Source organism: Gigantopelta aegis, chromosome 15, assembly GCF_016097555.1.
Source record: "Gigantopelta aegis isolate Gae_Host chromosome 15, Gae_host_genome, whole genome shotgun sequence".
Classification (NCBI taxonomy): Eukaryota; Metazoa; Mollusca; class Gastropoda; order Neomphalida; family Peltospiridae; genus Gigantopelta; species Gigantopelta aegis.
The window spans coordinates 11,180,339-11,199,210 of NC_054713.1; the positions used below are offsets into that span (position 1 = coordinate 11,180,339).

The window sequence follows — 18,872 nt, forward strand, 5'->3', positions numbered from 1 at the left end:
TATAATCCAGGCTTTCATTGATGTTTTGAAGTTTAAAATGGCTAAAAGATATTGAATCAAAAGCTTTTTCGAAATCGATTAATAATAGTAAACCTGGGATATCCTGTTCTTCGGTATAATGCATGATATCGTAAATTAATCTAATGTTTTCACCAATGTACCATCCTTTAATAATGCCTGTTTAGTCTGAGTATTGTTTTATCAAGAACCTTTTTGATTCGATTTGCAATACAACATGAAGCCAGTTTATATATACAGTTTAGGAGAGTTACTGCTCTCCAGTTTTTTTGTGGGTTTTTTAGAAACTCTTTAGGTTTGTTTGGTTTGGAGATACATGTTATTATTCCTAACATTTGAACATTAGACATTTCTTTCTCAACATAACTGTAATTGATAGATTGAACAATAAAATGACCAAGATCTGTCCAGAAATATTTGAAAAATTCGGTAGTAAACCCATCCGAGCCAGAGCTCTTATAATTTTTTCATATTTTTAAGACACGTTAATACTTCCGAGTGTGTTATTTCCACCTCTAATATTTCTGCATCTTCGTTTCTTAGGATATTAAAATTATAATTTGAAAGTGTTTCCATAATATCATTATCATTTTGTCCAGGTGGAGTTGAGTAGAGGTTTTAGTAAAAAGCTTCAGTTTCTTTTAAGATGTCTTCGTGATCTTTAACTATTGTTACATTTTCTAGTTTTATTTTTGAAATTAGTTTACTGAAGTAGTTTCTGGATTCTAAATTACGAAAATATTTTGTTGGTTTTTCGCACTCTTCAATCCATTTTGTTCTTAACCTTATATAATGTCCTTTAAGTTTTTGTTTTCTTAGTTATTGTAATCCAATCTTTTTAGAATCAATCTGTTCTAAGTCAATCATATTTTCATCTTCTAATAATTTAATTTCATCACATAGTTTTGTTTCCAGTTCATCACGTCCTAGAAAAGTTACTTGTCCCCAGGAACAGTCACTGGTCCCCCTCCCCTCATTAAGCTGTTCGAGGAATGCACATTACCAATGTTATATATATTTGACTGCATATAATGTTCAATGCATAAATAATAAAATATAATATAAGTGAAATAATGTTGTTTTTGAAGTTTATCATTTTTGCATTACTTTAACCAATCTAATTAAAATTAGCTCCACTATTACATGTGGATCTAAAGACAGCCAGTTGGAGCTCATGTCCACCAATCAAAATCTTACTTGCAGAATCCTGCCAGTGATTTAAAACTAACAACACTGCGTAGTCCCCAATGTCCAGGTAACATTTCGTCTGTAAATAATAATTTAAATATCGACCAATCACACTTCGCCTTTTATAACGTTATTTGGGAGCATACAAATTTTAAAATATCGGGCGAGTCTATTTTAGTGGTCGCAGTACAGCGAACCATGCCAATACGTACGGAGTGGGTTATCAGTCTTCAATTTTATATTAAAAATTATTTATTTATTTATAAAATAAAATAAAACTAAATCAGTCTTCAGTTTTACATTACAAATTATTTATTTTAAAAAATAAAACATGTTTTAAGGCATTCGTAATTCACACGAAACATCTCGTATACCCTCAGGATAATTCGGAATGTTTTCAAATTATTTTTAAATCACTGGCAGGATTCTGCAAGTAAGGTTTTGATTGGTGGACATGAGCTCCAACTGGCTGTCTTTAGTTCCACATGTAATAGTGGAGCTAATTTTAATTAGATTGTACTTTAACGGCCATTCCAATCTTTGCAGCCTTTGACACATGTTTGTCTAACAAAGTTTTTTAAAAGATCAAAATTACATATTACAAACAATGGATATACATTATTATTCTAAACAAAGAAATGTAATAATAAAATTAATATATAATTGTATAAACTAAATTGGCTCTAATAGTTGAAACCATGTTACAGTGGCTACCAATTGGAGAATGGTCTTTTAAATCATTCTCCTTCAGATTGCGAAGTATGCCCTGGTCACAAGGTTGGAGTACAGAAGTAGTTCTGGGTGGAAGGAACATCGGTTTATCAGTTTCACGTTTTCTAATTTGTCAGTTGGTGGGTGGAAACTGCAGATGTCGAGTAATATGACCACTTTCCTTCGCTATAACTTCATTTCCCTGGTTGAAAGCTACAAGCCACTACGTGAAAATCCTCCTGTGATCCATGCATTTTTACTGTTGGTATATGATACAGGCAAACCTTTTTACACCCGGAAACATCACGAGTCCTTACTCTTACCAACAACTAACAGCTCTCTTTTGTCAGTCCCAGCCATATTGCACGCCACCAAAACAGTCACTCGATTCATAGCTTTTTTGCTGCCGCTCACTTCATCTGTATCCAGTGTGGGAGTGCCAACTGGTAACGCTCTATAGTACAAGTCTGTATCGTCTGCATTATAGATATCCTCTGCATTGCAGTTTACCAAAATTTCTCAAAGTAGTCTTTCACCAGTTGTCAGCTCCAAAGAACTTTTTAATAAACAATACCATTTCTGTCTTTCCATCGAGACAGTCACCCAGTCGTTGGGTTGAAAACTCCACTTTCAATATGTTCACTAGTTCTTTTGTAGCAATGACACATGGTTTTTAAATATATTAGTTTTGTATATATAAATATTTATTTAGATATATATATAACAAAAAGAAATCAAATAAGAAATTTTTTATTTACACTGAAATGGATATCTCTTTCTAAATATTGGTGCTCCAAAAAATTACAATTTCACAAATTTCACTGAAAAGTGACCCTTATCAATATTTTTGTTCCATATTAAAAATGAAGCAGTTATTTGTTGCACTTGTTTATTTTGCCATCCCAGCAAGCTACATTTTTTATATCTACCATAAATTTCTGATCGTTTATCAGGGCGCCGACGTAAGCCAAACACTGGAAATGAAGGTAAAGAAAGAACCATCATTATTTAGCTATAATTAATTATAATTACAAATTTTCCGAATTTATACGATTTACTGTATTCTGATTGGGTGACGTCACTAAAAAACCAAGTGTTATCCTTCCATAAACCTCATAAAAATACGTCATCACAGAAGACCACGATCGAAATAACCGCACACCAACAGTCACTACACGTAAACAAAAGTTAATATCAAGGTCACTTTGCGATAGAAAAAAACAAGACAAATCTGCACATGAAAGTGTTTCATTTTTTAAAAAGAAGTTATAATAAAGATATATACACTGTTTTTGTTGATTCAATACTTATTTTTATTTTTAGCGGACAATTTCCAATAGTATGTATACATGTATTCCTACGCTTATTTACAGAACATGGTTGACGGTAAGAACGAAAGAAATTATTTTTGAGTGTTTTAAGGTACACTTCTTGTACTGTTTGTAATTATAAGAATTGTTTCTCATTTTTTAGGAATTTATCGATGTATAAAAGTCACAAATGTAGTATAAAATCGCTTCGCGTAGCTACGCGATTTTATACCATTTGTGACTTTTATACATCGATAAATTCCTAAAAAATGAGAAACAATTCTTATATATACAATGAATAAATATCCAAAAAAGAAGTTATTGCTAAGCATTTTAAAGGGACATTCCTGAGTTTGTTGCATTGTAAGATGTTTCCGACTAATAAAATATTTCTACGATTAAACTTACATATTAAAGTGCTGTGCCAGACCATACACTAAAATTTCAAATTCAACAATTAAATGCTTTCTTAATTCATTGCAATAATATTTTACACCGATATGTAAATCAATAATTACGAAAATGCCCCATAAAAGTATTAAAACATCACTCCCGTAGAACACTGCCGGAAACGACCGAGTAAAATTCTCGGTAAAAACATTTGCCTGTAAATAGCCATGACGTCATGAAGGGAACGCGCTTCACAGAAACCTACCATGAGACGACTTTCAGCGCAAGCGAAAGTGGGACCGACAGCGACTGCCAAGCTCATTGATCATGCGATTCTTCTTTCGATGATGAATAGTGTAGTAATGACGACTGGACTAATATTTGTGCAACACAACAAATAATGCCTTATCAGTTTGAACCTGGAACATCTTCCGATGAACCACCGGCCTGACAGATGACGATGAAAATGGTCGTGGAGACAGCTTACCACTAATTTACAACTTTTATTCTTGTTTTGTTCTTTAGCTTTTGGTGCGAATTATTTTGCTACACTGTATGTTCTAATACTTGTGATGTAGTAGAGAAGACGATAAATAACTCTTGAATTCTACGAGTCAAGTGGACCCGATATCGGTAATTTTAAGAAATAAACAAAAACGACTTTTAGTCCGTCCCCATCCCTCTATGAAGATAGGGGTTTTTATGAACAATTTCAGTTTAGTTTGACGTAAAAAAAAGAAAAGTAAAAGTGTTTTGGAAATAACAAAACAATACTATTTTTTGTGTGTAGTTGTGAAAACAGTGCTCAGAAATAAATAACTTATTTTAATTTTAAGAAATAAACAAAAATGACTTTTAGTCCGTCCCATCCATGAAGATATTTTTTATGCGAATAATTTCAGTTTAGTTTGACGTAAAAAAAAAAGTAAAAGTGTTTTGGAAATAACAAAACAATACTATTTTTTTGTGTGCAGTTGTGAAAACAGTCTGCTCAGAAATAAATAACTTATAGCACATTCCATAGTATGAAAAAAGGTTTTCTTTGTGGGAAGGTATAGTAAAATTAATTTAATGTATTTATAGTCTGTTTTACAGGGAACGCCTTTTTTCATACTATGGAATTTACAAGTCATTTATTTCTGAGCCGATTGTTTTCTAAGATGCATACAAAATTAGCTTCTTTTTTTTTCTGGTTTTTTTACAAAAAACCCTACATTTTTGTAGGATGGGACGGACTAGGCTATAGATACTTACTTGTTTGTACTTTATTGTTTTAATGTTTTCGAACTGTAAAGAAAAATCTCACAAATGAACGAGAAGCAAACGACAACAAATCGGATCTCGATGATTGCACGAACCGTGCATGAAAAAACAAACTGACCGGAGTTGAAAGCATAACGCAATTTGGGACATTGGCGATATGCACCCCAAAGTCGTTTCGGTGTGGATGGCATCGGCTGTTGTCATTTGTTTTGTGTCGCAGAAAAATTGTTGGTACTGCATCTTTTTTTAAAAGCCATAACACATGGTATTCCCATATCTCGCCTAAGCCGACAAGCCAGTTCGGACGAATCGAAACTAAAGTGCCTGCAGTCAACGGTCTCCGGCATTTTCTTCCTGTCCAGTATTTTCACGTTATTTTAATCAAATTTACACACAGATTATTCACAGCAACATTACTAGGAAATGCGTGAAGACTAAATTTATCGGCTTTTGTATTGCTACAGCCGCCAACAACACGCCGTTTAACCATAATAAACACAAAAGAAGCAATGAATAATGGCGCTGACTATCGAAAGGAGTTCCCTTCGTGACGTCACGGATCAAATCTTACGGAAATTCCCGAAACGAATTCAGCTGGTTCTGTTTTTCAGGGGAATAATTTTAAATGGAAAATATACCGTTATATAATTTTTTTACATTTTTTTTTTAAATTTTCTAATCATATTAACTAATATCTTGATTGATATAGCTCAATACATCATACATCTGGAACAGCACTTTAAATATATTTTCTTGTTTAAAATATCAGTGTCTGTATATTCAGTGTGTTTCTAGTCGTCTTAAAATTTGTAAGAAGACCAAACTGGATTCTGTCTTCAAATAATTTCGTACGTACGAAAAAATAATATTTTAGGAAATAAAATGAAATTTAACCTAGTAAAAATATTAGAACGATCAGAAACAGGTTTAATATACAGCCACTAATATTTTATGCAGAAATATAGATTTGATATGTAATTACAATTGTAAAAATGGCTCTGTTAGTCGATAACACCTTAAAAGTTGTAGCAAACTCAGGAATGTCCCTTTAATACAAACTTTTTGGGGTTTTTATTAATAGTCTTAACAAATATTTTAAATTATATCTTGCTTAAGTAAGAGTCAACGTAAAGTACTTGACATGTTTTTTTCTTTATTATTATTATTATTTTTTTTTTTTTTTTAAATTTTACAATACTAAGTGAACAATTATCTGGATAAGAATATGAATAATTAAAATAAAATGAATGAATAAATGTTTAACGACACCCCAGCACAAAAAGGAAATGAAATTAATATACTCTTTTTTTTTTCACCCATAGCATCCCAGTAAAGTAACAAAAAATTAATACAGGTAATTAACAAATATTTTTTTTTTAAAAAGCTTTGTTAGTGATGCTGTACATTAAACACTGCTCTAAACCCAAGTGGTATATGAGCATGTTAAAATATATTGGACATTAAACACAATTCACAAATCACTGAATAATCAAGTGTCATGCACTTGCATTATTTCATCATGTTCATTCCTTTGTGCAAATAAAACAATGCCAACAAATCACAAAGTAATCACAAGTGTGGATCTAGACAAAATGTCAGCTGATTGGTTTGATTCTTGGGTGTGAGTATAAAGCCACCAATAAAGATATCTCAAATTATTATTCTAAGATTTCCTTCTAGGTAGTCATCTTGAAGTGTGTATGTGTACACAGCTGGGTCTCCGTCATAAACAATGTTGTGCCACTTGGAGTAACCAGGAACAGCAGAGATGACCTTTCCTGTCTATGTTCCTTCACTGAAGATATGGCTTACTTGCTTTCCAACAAGAAGTGGCCGACATGCCTCTGATTCCTCTTCAGTGGGATGTAAAAGTGTGGCTTCAACCAAGGTGGTCATGTTTTGTTTGAGTTCCTCTACAGACAGCGGTTGGGACTTTCCATGCAAAGTTTTCTTTGTTAAACAATAAACTTTGTTTTATCAGAGACACATTGTTTCAAAACATTTTTTTTCTGAACAAAAGCTGAGTTTTAAGACCTTCACGATTTACAGTTCTCTTCAAACTCTAGCCGTGTCTGCCATAGACCATGATACATTATTCTGTCACTTAGTTTAGGTTTTCTTGCCAATTCCCGTCTATGTCTTTCTTCCATTTGTCTTTTCTTCACTTTCATCCTCAATCTGTCCTGATGTATTTCTTGGCATCGCTGCCTGAACTGTGTCCTTAGAAGTCTCTCTTTCCTGGAAGAAGTTCCTCTTTCTCTCTTGGATCTAAATGCTTCAACCATGCACTGGTCTTATTTAGTGAATACATTACAAATGCTTCATTGACAATTGTTGTTACATTTGGTGTGTATCTTAGCAAAAGCTCCAACTGACCAAATATGAATTCAGGCAGCTTATTGCATGGTTACATCCCAATGCTCTCTTTCTGGTAAATGATCCTTCACCATGGACTGTAACATTTCTTTTAATGCCAAACACACACAGTGAGCAAGAGGCAGAGCGAATGTATCAGTATCATCCGATTGTGTAAGACACTCAAACACATCATCCCATTTAATGACTTCAACATTGAAAGGGAAAACGGATCCATCAAGAAATTTAGAAGCATCTTCAGCGATGTTTTCAAGGTAATTCACCAATGTTCTGTAATGTCCATTCACGTCTAAAATGCTGTTATACCAGTTGTGCACTGGTTGGAGTTTTAAAAAAGGCTCATTGTTGATGGTCCACTGGAACTGTTCAGTCTCTTGACTGCATTAATTCAGGTGAGTTGAATTCAGAAATAAATCCCTCATCACTTGTTTACAAATGTGCAACCATGAACACACACAAACACGCACGCACGCACACATACACACAATGACAGTAAAATGAAGGGATGCAGCATATAATTAGGAGGTTTTTCTATTTTATTGCATTGTAGTTTGAAATGAATAATACAGGCAGATAATACTGTTTTAGATGTAATTAGTCAAATATCTTTGTATTATCTGGTAATACATCACAATGATAATAACAATATCAATATTCCTAAGTCATGATTCATTCTGGCAACATTAGCACTGGTGCGTCAGTTATGGAGGAATTTACTAACATGCAAAATTTCAATTTGACTTGATGTGCAAAACATTTAAATATTATACTTTATGGACTTGAATTACACACAAAAAAACATACAAATACGATTTATAGTTAATACAGAAGTACATATACCTGACTGATAGCAGCATATTCGCTTTCTTTGTTCAGGTTTACCACAGCTCAGTAACTAACGCCGATGTCATTTTCTCCCTTGGATGTGTTCGATCAGGAAACTTCTCATTATGCAGACGTCTTTACCTTTCAGATGCAGTTATACATACAGTTTACATATGCTAAGTCGTACTCATATAGCAAATTACCTGTATAGAGGTTGGGGTCCTCCCAAGTTTTTGGGGTCGTCTGTTTCGCAAACCGGAAGACCTTTTTCTGCGCAGCACTTAACGTCATGTTTCATTGCTATCTTTTCTTTTTTTCAGTTAAAATCGGCCCAGTTATCAGTATATCTTTCAGTCAAACATTCGCAAATCACTCAGGAAGGGTAGTCATTACAGCCTTAGATGAAATCAAAGATTCGATTGCATCCAAATTTATTATTTTTACCGACTCACTTTCGTGTCTCCAAGCTTTACGCAATATGAAGCTGGACCATCCCTTAATTGGGATGTTGATACGAAAGTGTGCCTTTTTATCCATTGCCAATAAAGACATTGTATTTTGTTGGGTGCCCAGCCATGTTGGCATCAGAGGTAATGAAAAGGCAGATTCTGCTGCCAAGTCTGCTTTGGACTTGCCTCATGCCAAGGTTGGTGTACCGTATACTGATTTTGAACATGGTATCAACCAAATTATCTTTTCGACTTGGCAACATGATTGGGACGGTGCGGTTGCGAACAAGCTTCATGCTATCAAGCCAGTCTTGGGAGAGTGGCGGTCCTCCTATAGACAGTGCAGGAAGGATGAAATAGTATTGTGTCATGCTCGCATCGGTCATACATATTTGACCCATTCATTTATCTTGAAGAACGATCCTCCACCTCAGTGTGAGCACTGTCAGTGTACTCCACATGTTGGTGGAGTGTAAGCATCTTAAAGAAACTCGAAAACATTTTATTTGGCCAACGTAATGTGATCCAGAATTTGTTTTACAATTTTCACTTAATATTGTGATATTTGTATTTTTTGCACAGTTCTTTACACTGTTTTAATTTAACTGTTCAATTTTTATATTGATGTTGATCATCACTTACTGTTTACCATAGTGTGACATCCATTAGCTGATGTATTTTTCGTGCTGGGGTGTCGTTAAACATTCATTCATTTATTCCAAACCCTCTGCCTGCCATCGGTAAATCGCAGTGTGAATCTGGATTCATCGCTAAACACAACTCTATTCCATTGAGTCCATCGCAAGTTGCGCTGTGCCCACAGTTGACGTTGACGTCGATGAAATTGCGTCAAAATGGGTCCAACATATGGGTGCGTGCGTGGAGGTGAGCAGTTCGCAGCCGATTTCGAATGTTTGCGCGGGCACCCGACGTCTGAAAAGTTCATTACTGATTGCTCTAGCTGTCATGAAACGGTTGCGGAGGTGACGTAACACAATATGACGGCCATCTGCCTGTGACGTCACACGTGGTCTACCCGGTTGGGGGCGATCACTTGTGGTGCCCGTTTGTTGTAATGGTGTCTGCAGATCATAAATTGCCCATCGACTGCAACCCAACACCCTTGCAACGTCAGCTACTGACGTTCCTGCGTGCAATATGCCGACGGCACGTTCACGCTGCACATTTGTGAGGTCGTAACAAATGTTTTAATGTGGTTTTTTCGTTGTCGGACTACTGTGAGCAAGTAATGATGAAAACACGTCTGCTGTTGTAGTCAAGTGACCAGTGGCACGTGCAAAACCACCTTTCTCAATGGTGCTGTGCATGTGCTATGGATCGTGTCACGTGGGCTGTGACGGGCTTCAAATGGAGTGTCGACATTGCCATTACAATATTTATTCCTGAAAAATACTTGCTTTCAACACTCTTTGACTTTAATAAAATTTTAGATTGTATCTTAATGTGTAACTATTAGCTTGTTTCTGTATAATTTTATTTGAGCATTTGATTATCAAAACATCTGTTGACGGTTATCCCAAGTAGAGCTTCAATTAGTGAAGTCAAGCATCGTCTCAGCACGAGCTCAAGCTAAAAATAACAGTTGTACCCGATGGCATTAATTTATTATATTACTTTAGGAACACCCCCCCCCCCCCCCCCCAAAAAAAAGAAAAAAAAGAAAAAAAGAAAAACCTAACAACGTATGAATTCAAGTTAGTTAGAGACACAACATTCAGACTAGTCTGTATAATGTATTTGTGCTAGTAAAAAGTAACTCTTTATTTTTCTTTCTTTCTGGGTTTTTTTTTCTTTCTTTCTTTTTTAATTCAGACCACGATTTCATAAATTTTAGTTTTCTCACACTTAATAATATGACAAAATAGTCATCAACATACACCCGAAAATGTATTAAGCACCTCCTTGATTTGATCATATGACTGAACTTGTACTTCAGAAATAATTGTGAACATTCCGTCTATATAAAACACTGAAATTAATGGTATTTGTATACAAAGGATGTTGAAAAAGATTTGACAGAAAGTGACATTGTCCTTACATCAGTATTTAATGCATTCTATAAAAAAAATGCCTCAGATCAGTTATCTTCCCATTTGGATCCGGAAATATGTTGGCGCAAGTAGTGTGCTGTTTGTGATTATTTCATGGTAAACAACTTTGCAATGGCAACTATTAGACTAAAGTTTAACTTGTTGACATTGAAGACTTGTTTGTGGTAATTCCGGCCCATGCAATGGTAGTGCTTTTTGTGTAAAATGGATATACTCTGGCCAGATTTCGATGGTGTTTCTGTTTCAACCAACATCCTAGGAGAAAGAGCTGGACATAAGTTCAGGACGATGGTGAGAAGATGGCTCTATACGTCTGCCCTGTGTGTGAGGCGGATGGTCCGGATTGTTCATAAGCTGAGGAGGAGGGCAAGAAGATGGATCTATACCTTGGTCCAGTGTGTCGGGTGGATGGTCCAGATTGTTCATAAGCTGAAGAGAAGGGTAAGAAGATAGATCTATACGTCTGCCCGGTGTGTTGGGTGGACAGTCCAGATTGTTCATAAGCTGAGGAGGAGGGTGAGAAGATGGATCTATACGTCTGCCCGGTGTGTGGGGTGGACGGTCTGGATTGTTAATAAGTTGAGGAGGAGGGTAAGAAGATAGATCTATACGTCTGCCCGGTGTGTTGGGTGGACAGTCCGGATTGTTCATAAGCTGAGGAGGAGGGTGAGAAGATGGATCTATACGTCTGCCCGGTGTGTGGGGTGGACAGTCTGGATTGTTAATAAGTTGAGGAGATGGGCGAGAAGATGCGTCTGCCCGGTGTGTGGGGTGGATGGTCCGGATTGCTCATAAGCTGAAGAGAAGGGTAAGAAGATAGATCTATACGTCTGCCCGGTGTGTTGGGTGGACAGTCCGGATTGTTCATAAGCTGAAGAGATGGGTAAGAAGATAGATCTATACGTCTGCCTGGTGTGTTGGGTGGACAGTCCGGATTGTCCATAAGCTGAAGAGACGGGTAAGAAGATAGACCTATACGTATGCCTGGTGTGTTGGGTGGACAGTCCGGATTGTTCATAAGCTGAAGAGAAGGGTAAGAAGATGTGTCTTCCCGGTGTGTGGGGTGGATGGTCCGGATTGCTCATAAGCTGAAGAGACGGGTAAGAAGACAGATCTATACGTTTGCCCGGTGTGTAGGGTGGACAGTTCGGATTGTTCATAAGCTGAAGAGAAGGGTAAGAAGATAGATCTATACGTCTGTCCGGTGTGTTGGGTGGACAGTCCGGATTGTTCATAAGCTGAAGAGAAGGGTAAGACGATAGATCTATACGTATGCCCGGTGTGTGGGGTGGACAGTCCGGATTGTTAATAAGCTGAAGAGAAGGGTAAGACGATAGATCTATACGTATGCCCAGTGTGTTGGGTGCACAGTCCGGATTGCTCATAAGCTGAAGAGAAGGGTAAGAAGATAGATCTATACGTCTGCCCGGTGTGTTGGGTGGACAGTCCGGATTGTTCATAAGCTGAGGAGGAGGGTGAGAAGATGGATCTATACGTCTGCCCGGTGTGTTGGGTGGACAGTCCGGATTGTTCATAAGCTGAAGAGACGGGTAAGAAGATAGACCTATACGTCTGCCCGGTGTGTGGGTGGACAGTCCCGGGTAAGAAGTGTTGGGTGGACAGTCCGGATTGTTCATAAGCTGAAGAGAAGGGTATGTAGATAGATCTATACGTCTGCCCGGTGTGTTGGGTGGACAGTCCGGATTGTTCATAAGCTGAGGAGGAGGGTGAGAAGATGGATCTATACATCTGCCCGGTGTGTTGGGTGGACAGTCCGGATTGTTCATAAGCTGAGGAGGAGGGTGAGAAGATGGATCTATACGTCTGCCTGGTGTGTGGGGTGGACAGTCTGGATTGTTTAATAAGTTGAGGAGATGGGCGAGAAGATGCGTCTTCCCGGTGTGTATGGTGGATGGTCCGGATTGTTCATAAGCTGAAGAGAAGGGTAAGAAGATAGATCTATACGTCTGCCCGGTGTGTTGGGTGGACAGTCCGGATTGTTCATAAGCTGAGGAGGAGGGTGAGAAGATGGATCTATACGTCTGCCCGGTGTGTAGGGTAGATGATCTGGATACGTCTGCCAGGTTTGTAACATTGTAGTCTAACAGTGGTAATTAGGTAAAGTTAAAGTATGAGGTTAAATTTAGGGTATAATATTGAGAATGTTCATAAATGTCTAATGTTAAATTTTTCTTTCAGATCTAACCCATATTCTTTTAGCTAAATATTTTTCAGATGGATGGCCGGGGTTCAGCACCCACTAGCGGAACAGTTAATTGGGTATGGGAGACCTGTGGGTAATTGTTTGTGGAAGATGTCCCGGGAAGGGGGGTTGGATTTTGATTAACTGGGTGGGGAACCCTGATTTAAAGGGGTTTTCTCTCAGGTAAGTATGCTTGAATGAAATGGAAAAAAAAACAATAAAACATTCTTTGACCGATGCAGACCTTTCAAATCAATTATGGTGAGGAGGAGGGCAGGTATCGGTCAAGAACATCCTTTTTGGTCTGGTTTCTCTTGGGGAGAGGGTCCTAAACCTTTTCTCTCTTTTTTCTCTCTCTCGTTTTTTTTTTTTTTTTTTTTTTTTAATTTTGTTGTTGGGTTTTGGGTTTTTTTTTGGGGGGTGTGTCTTTTTTTGTGTGCATGTGGGGGTATAATATTAATATTTTGTATTTACTATTTCTAAATTGAGGGGTAATCAGGGTTTCTGCCAGAGGGTAAAACGGGTATGGTGTCACCCTAATTTTTTGCAGATATTATTTTGTTTAAGGCAACCTTTTGACAAAATTATCATGACTCTTATCATTGCTGTATGATTTTCTTAACCCTAACCCTAAACCTAACCCATTCTCTGTCTGGGGGACAGCAGGTGCATGCAACACATACTTTGTAAATATTCAATTCCATAGTGTCATACCCAAAAATCTGTTTCTACCAGAAACCCTGGTAATGACTTGGATTGTAATTAATTTATATTAATGATGTAATTGGGAATCTCACATCATATGATGGCCTAGTTATTATTTTAAGAACCTAATAGACTGTACATTTGCCTTATTTGACTTCTTTTTTTCTTTTTTTTTTATAAAAGGCAGACATTAACTTGATTTTTAAGTCTTCATATGTTTTTTAATAATTCCTGGTTTCGACATTTTGTTCTTGGATTTCACTTTAACTCTCCAGATGCCACTATGTCTAAGGAGGGGCCAGTGTTATTACTGGATGTGACTATAGTTTCCGGATGTATCTGTGTTTATTCCCGGATGTTCAGATTTGACTTTAACTGTGCCTGTCTTGAGATGCCACTATGTCTAAGGAAGAGCCAGTGTTAATACTGGATGAGACTATATTTTACGGGTGTATCTGTGTTTATTCCCGGATGTTCGGATTTAACTTTACCTGTGCCTGTCTAGTGAATCCCACTCTGTCTAAGGAGGTGGACAGTTTTATTACTGGATATGATTATATTTTCCGAGTGTATCTGTGTTTATTCCTGGATGTTCGGATTTGAATTTAACTGTGCCTGTCTTGAGATGCCACTATGTCTAAGGAGGGGACAGTGTTATTACTGGATGTGACTGTATTTTCCAGGGAGAGGGGTAAATTAAACAGATGCGTGACCAGAATTGTTCTGGGTCCAGATGAATGTTTGCCCACCTACTGGCCGGAAGAATTATGAAAGTGGTGTGTGGTAGACTTTGGCCAGTCTAGTGGGAAAGGACCTGCAACAGTATAGTGTTGAAAGCCCCTGCTCCCTAAAATGTATGCCCGTTGCAGAAGGATAACGCACAACGATTGGCTGATGGCGACGACAGTCTCCAGAACATTGGGGAACTGGGCACAATACTGGCTCCAGAACGTTGGGGAACTGGGCACGATACTGGCTTTCAACAAAGTATTATTTCTGAAGATCTTTGGGTGTCCACATTAAATGCATATGGTGATACGACGAAGGATCCCCAGTGTTCGTGTCTGAAAGATACTTTATCACCAACAGTCACAACAGCCATCAGCACCATGGTATTGTAGCTGACGACGTCGACGATGAGCTAGGAATCTGTTTACAGTTTACAGGTTTACAGAAAAAGGAGGAACAGGTCAGTAAATTATATTTTCTCTAGTAATTATATTAAACATCTACATAATTATATGGATGTCATTTAGATCACTGTGTATTTTTCTAATGAAGTCAGCTTGGGTAGTTCGTTTCTTCAAGAATTAAAGTTAAAGTTTGTTTTGTTTAACAACACCACTAGATCACATTGATTAATCAATCATCGGCTATTGGATGTCAAACATTTGGTAATTCCGACACGTAATCAGAGGAAACCTGCTACATTTTTTTCCTAATGCAGCCAGGGAAAGCACATATCACGGCCTTTGACCAGTTGTGGTGCACTGGCTGGAACGAGAAAAAAACAAATCAGTTAAATGGTTCCACCGAGGTGGTTTGATCTTGCGACGAAGTACCTCAGGCGAGCACTCATCTGACTGAATTAATGAACATTGTCTAATGTTATAGACAGAAGAAACCCGCAGAGACAGAGACAGAGACAGGACAGCTGTGCGCCTTGTATAGCGTGCTAGGACTTCAGCTGAATATTCTGACAAAAATCATTGTCTTTTTAATATTGTAAAGAATAAAAGAAGCACGCCCGTGTCTTATTAATAATAATTTCCATACAAAGTAGAATCAATCGGCAATATAATGCACTCCTGAATCACACTCAAAATAAACTTGTACATTCTTCGATGTTTCGTCCAATCGTCGTGACGAGTCGAAGGTCAGAGTGGGAGATCGCTCGCATGACGTCACATGGGTGAGGTCGATGACCTCAGTGAGAGCAATGTACAGTTGCCTTCCAGCCACACCCGGAGTCCTTGACTAGTATAAAACACAGATACCTCTCTCTCTCTCACCTTTCTCTCTATCCCTCTCTCTCTCTCTCTCTCTCTCTCTCTCTCTCTCTCTCTCTCTCTCTCTCTCTCTCTCTCTCTCTCTCTCTCTCTCTCTCTCTCTCTCTCTCTCTCTCTCTCTCTCTCTCTCTCTCTCTCTCTCTCCCTGCATCTTTGTCTTTCTACCTCTGTTGCTATGTCTCTTGGCTTGTATGTCTGTCTTTCTGTCTCTTGTTCTCTCACTCACTCGTCTTGTGTACGTGCTTTAAAAAAAAAAAAATCACATTCTATTCTTTAAGCCAGTTGTCAAGTATGATCACAACACGAACATCTACATGTACGTCAACACAACCACCTACGTCAACACCAACACCGTTGCCGACACTAGCAATGGCGTCAACACAACAACCTACGGCAATACCTCCACCAACACCTACGACGTAATCATAACCAACAATGACGTCAATCGCATCTACAAGACCATCGTTTTCTAATAAAACAGCCTTTACCTGGTAGGTTTCCATGTTGAAAGAAAGAATAAATATATAACCATGAAAAACTGAAGACGCTTACTTTTTTTTATAGTTATTTCCATGCTTATATCAAATTACGGTTCAAGCACATTTTCCTGGGCAGACACACCTCAGCTATGTGGACTCGCTTTTCGAGACATTGAGTTACTCAGGAGAAGTCAGTGTAGAGGCCTTACACCTACACGTTCAGCCGTTAAATTCGCTCTGGGTGGGAGCCAGTGCCGCGAGGCGAACCCATAACCTACCAGCCTTAAGTCCGATGATGAAGGAAGGAAGAAGGAAATGTTTTTATTTAACGACACACTCAACAGATTTTATTTACGGTTATATGGTTAAGGACCACATAGATACTGAGAGAGGAAACCCGCTGTCGCCAATTCATGGCTACTCTTTTCAATTAGCAGCAATGGATATTTTATATGCACCATCCTACAGACAGGATTGTACATACCACGACATTTGTTACACCAGTTGTAGAGCACTGGTTAGAACAAGAAATAGCCCAATGGTGTCACCGACGGAAATACATCCCAGATTTTATTTACGGTTATATATCATAGATCGGTTGTGCATCAGGCGAGCGCTTTACCACTGGGCTTAGTCACGCCCCATTATGATGTATGTGATAATATAACTTGAATTGTTTAGTTTTTTGTTGTTTTTTTTACAGGAAAAGACGAACAAAAGCTTAACAAAATATCAATGACGGCCCAGATCACGTCAACAGAGATGTTAACCCTAATAACACTGATGCCATTATTAACCCTTCTGTTGTTAACAACAAAATACTGATGACAGTTGGCAACATTTATGCGCATCTACCACACAACACTGTACAGTATGTTAACACGTCATCCAGTGTTGATGGAGACCACGTGCACCCCCACGTCAACGAACCGACACAAACACTGCTGGACGATTCATAGTCACCCAAGACTGAGTGAAACATTTTGGACACTCGCCATTTAATATGGGGAAAAGAGATAAATAAATATATTAAATGTGTGTATTAGTCCCTTCCGGTCCAACCGAAAAGGATTATAGGTTTCGCCTACGTCCTTCTGTCCGTCTGTCTATCCCACATAGTTTTCTAGATGGGTTTTTTTTTTTTTTTTGGGGGGGGGGGGGGGGGGGGGGGGGTCTCCCACAATGACCCAATATAATAATCATATTTAGTTGAAATTTGGTATAAATTACATAGGTTTATCGTGTACAGTTACAGACCAGGTTTGACTTTCATGGGGATTTATTCATTTTTGACAGTGTTATCCCCGGGGATCAAGTTTCACTTTCAAGGGAATGTATTCAAGGGCGATAACTCTGTCAAACATGGAATTTATCCAGGCTTGACAGCATTATGGCCTTTGAACAGACTTGTGGGGCACGTATTGCTTCAGCAGTACTCTCAGACATTATTGGTATTTATTATAGACAATGAGTTGAGAATCATCTCACTGATGTAATGGATGTTCATTTCTCTCTACCCCACCCGGTTCAAGCCTTAAGCCACACCCACCCATTTTTATATCAACGGCCATATTAGGTTTTGTCCTATCTGTCTGTATCTCTGTCAGTAGCGTAGCGAGGGTGGGGGGCACGGGGTCCATGCCATCTTCCCCCATATAAAATCCTGGCTACTCCAGCCAGTACTCTGTGACTTTATTTCTCCCAACTCTCATCTTCCGCCGTGTCTGTGTTAGTGTACATAGTTCGCAATTGTCTTGAATGACAGTTTGGAAAAGTTTTAAACAACTTTGTAATCTTGGGTCCCGTTCCACGAAGCGATGTTAGCGCTATGATTGCCTTAATGAACTTCTTGCAGAGATTACCGGCCTCGGTGGCGTCGTGATAGGCCATCGGTCTACAGGCTGGTAGGTACTGGGTTCGGATCCCAGTCGATGCATGGGATTTTTAATCCAGATACCGACTCCAAACCCTGAGTGAGTGCTCCGCAAGGCTCAGTGGTTAGGTGTAAACCACTTGCACCGATCAGTGATCCATAACTGGTTCAACAAAGGCCATGGTTTGTGCTATCCTGCCTGTGGGAAGCGCAAATAAAAGATCCCTTGCTGCTAATCGGAAGAGTAGCCCATGTAGTGGCGACAGCGGGTTTCGTCTCAAAATCTGTACGGTTTCTACGCTCGTGAAAATTATGGACGGCCCCTTACTTTAAAACGGGGCCTTAGCTATGACGTCATTAGGACACTCGCCATAGGCTAGCCTGCGAGTTTTACGACATCGTAGGTCTAAGATAACTTCAAAAAAGTAGGCCCACTTTAAGAAAAAGTTATAGGTCTTTCAGCAGTTTGTAACAAAATATTACGTGGTGGGTTCCATCTTGGCCAAATGCCACACGTGTACTCTCCTGGCACATTAGTCTGCGCGTGTTAATTACGTTACATTACGTCTTGAAACAAGATTTGGGGTATGTTTGTAAACAAACAAACAACGTTAATTTAATTTATAAAACAATGGTTAAAGCAACACAGCTTGATTGTGAATATATGTACAAAACTGATATATAACACTGACTGAAAAAACTCTGAATTAATGCATTGAAAGTATACTTTTGCCAGCCTCGATCAACTTGGTTTTTTTGTATCAGCTGTCAACACGTGTCTGTCAACGCTGTAATGATCAACCTTGTATATCAACTTACACAAGTTTACACAGAAGCTTCAATACATACCTTATTATAATTTATAAATCCATAAATGAAATGAATGTTTTATTTTACCTGTTAACGTAACCAAGCATACTTTGAATTTCCCTCCGCGTGACACAACACAAAATGGCACAAAACAAATGACTGGATATTGTGTAATAAAATGCTTTTCCCAA

The 18,872-nt window shown here is 38.1% G+C and overlaps 1 long non-coding RNA gene across 2 annotated transcripts in view; it reads left to right on the top strand.

Annotated features, from left to right (window-relative positions):
* The window catches only part of LOC121390041, a 40,299-nt gene extending 23,139 nt beyond the window's left edge, over positions 1-17,160 (top strand). The window contains exons 2-4 of one of the 2 annotated variants that reach the window (XR_005960147.1): positions 13,786-14,699; positions 15,798-16,010; positions 16,702-17,160. This is a non-coding gene — a long non-coding RNA (uncharacterized LOC121390041). Of the gene's footprint in view, positions 1-13,327; positions 14,700-15,797; positions 16,011-16,701 lie in introns of those variants that run through there. The other variant, XR_005960146.1, reaches the window with a different exon arrangement.
* The last annotated feature ends 1,712 nt before the right edge of the window (positions 17,161-18,872 follow it).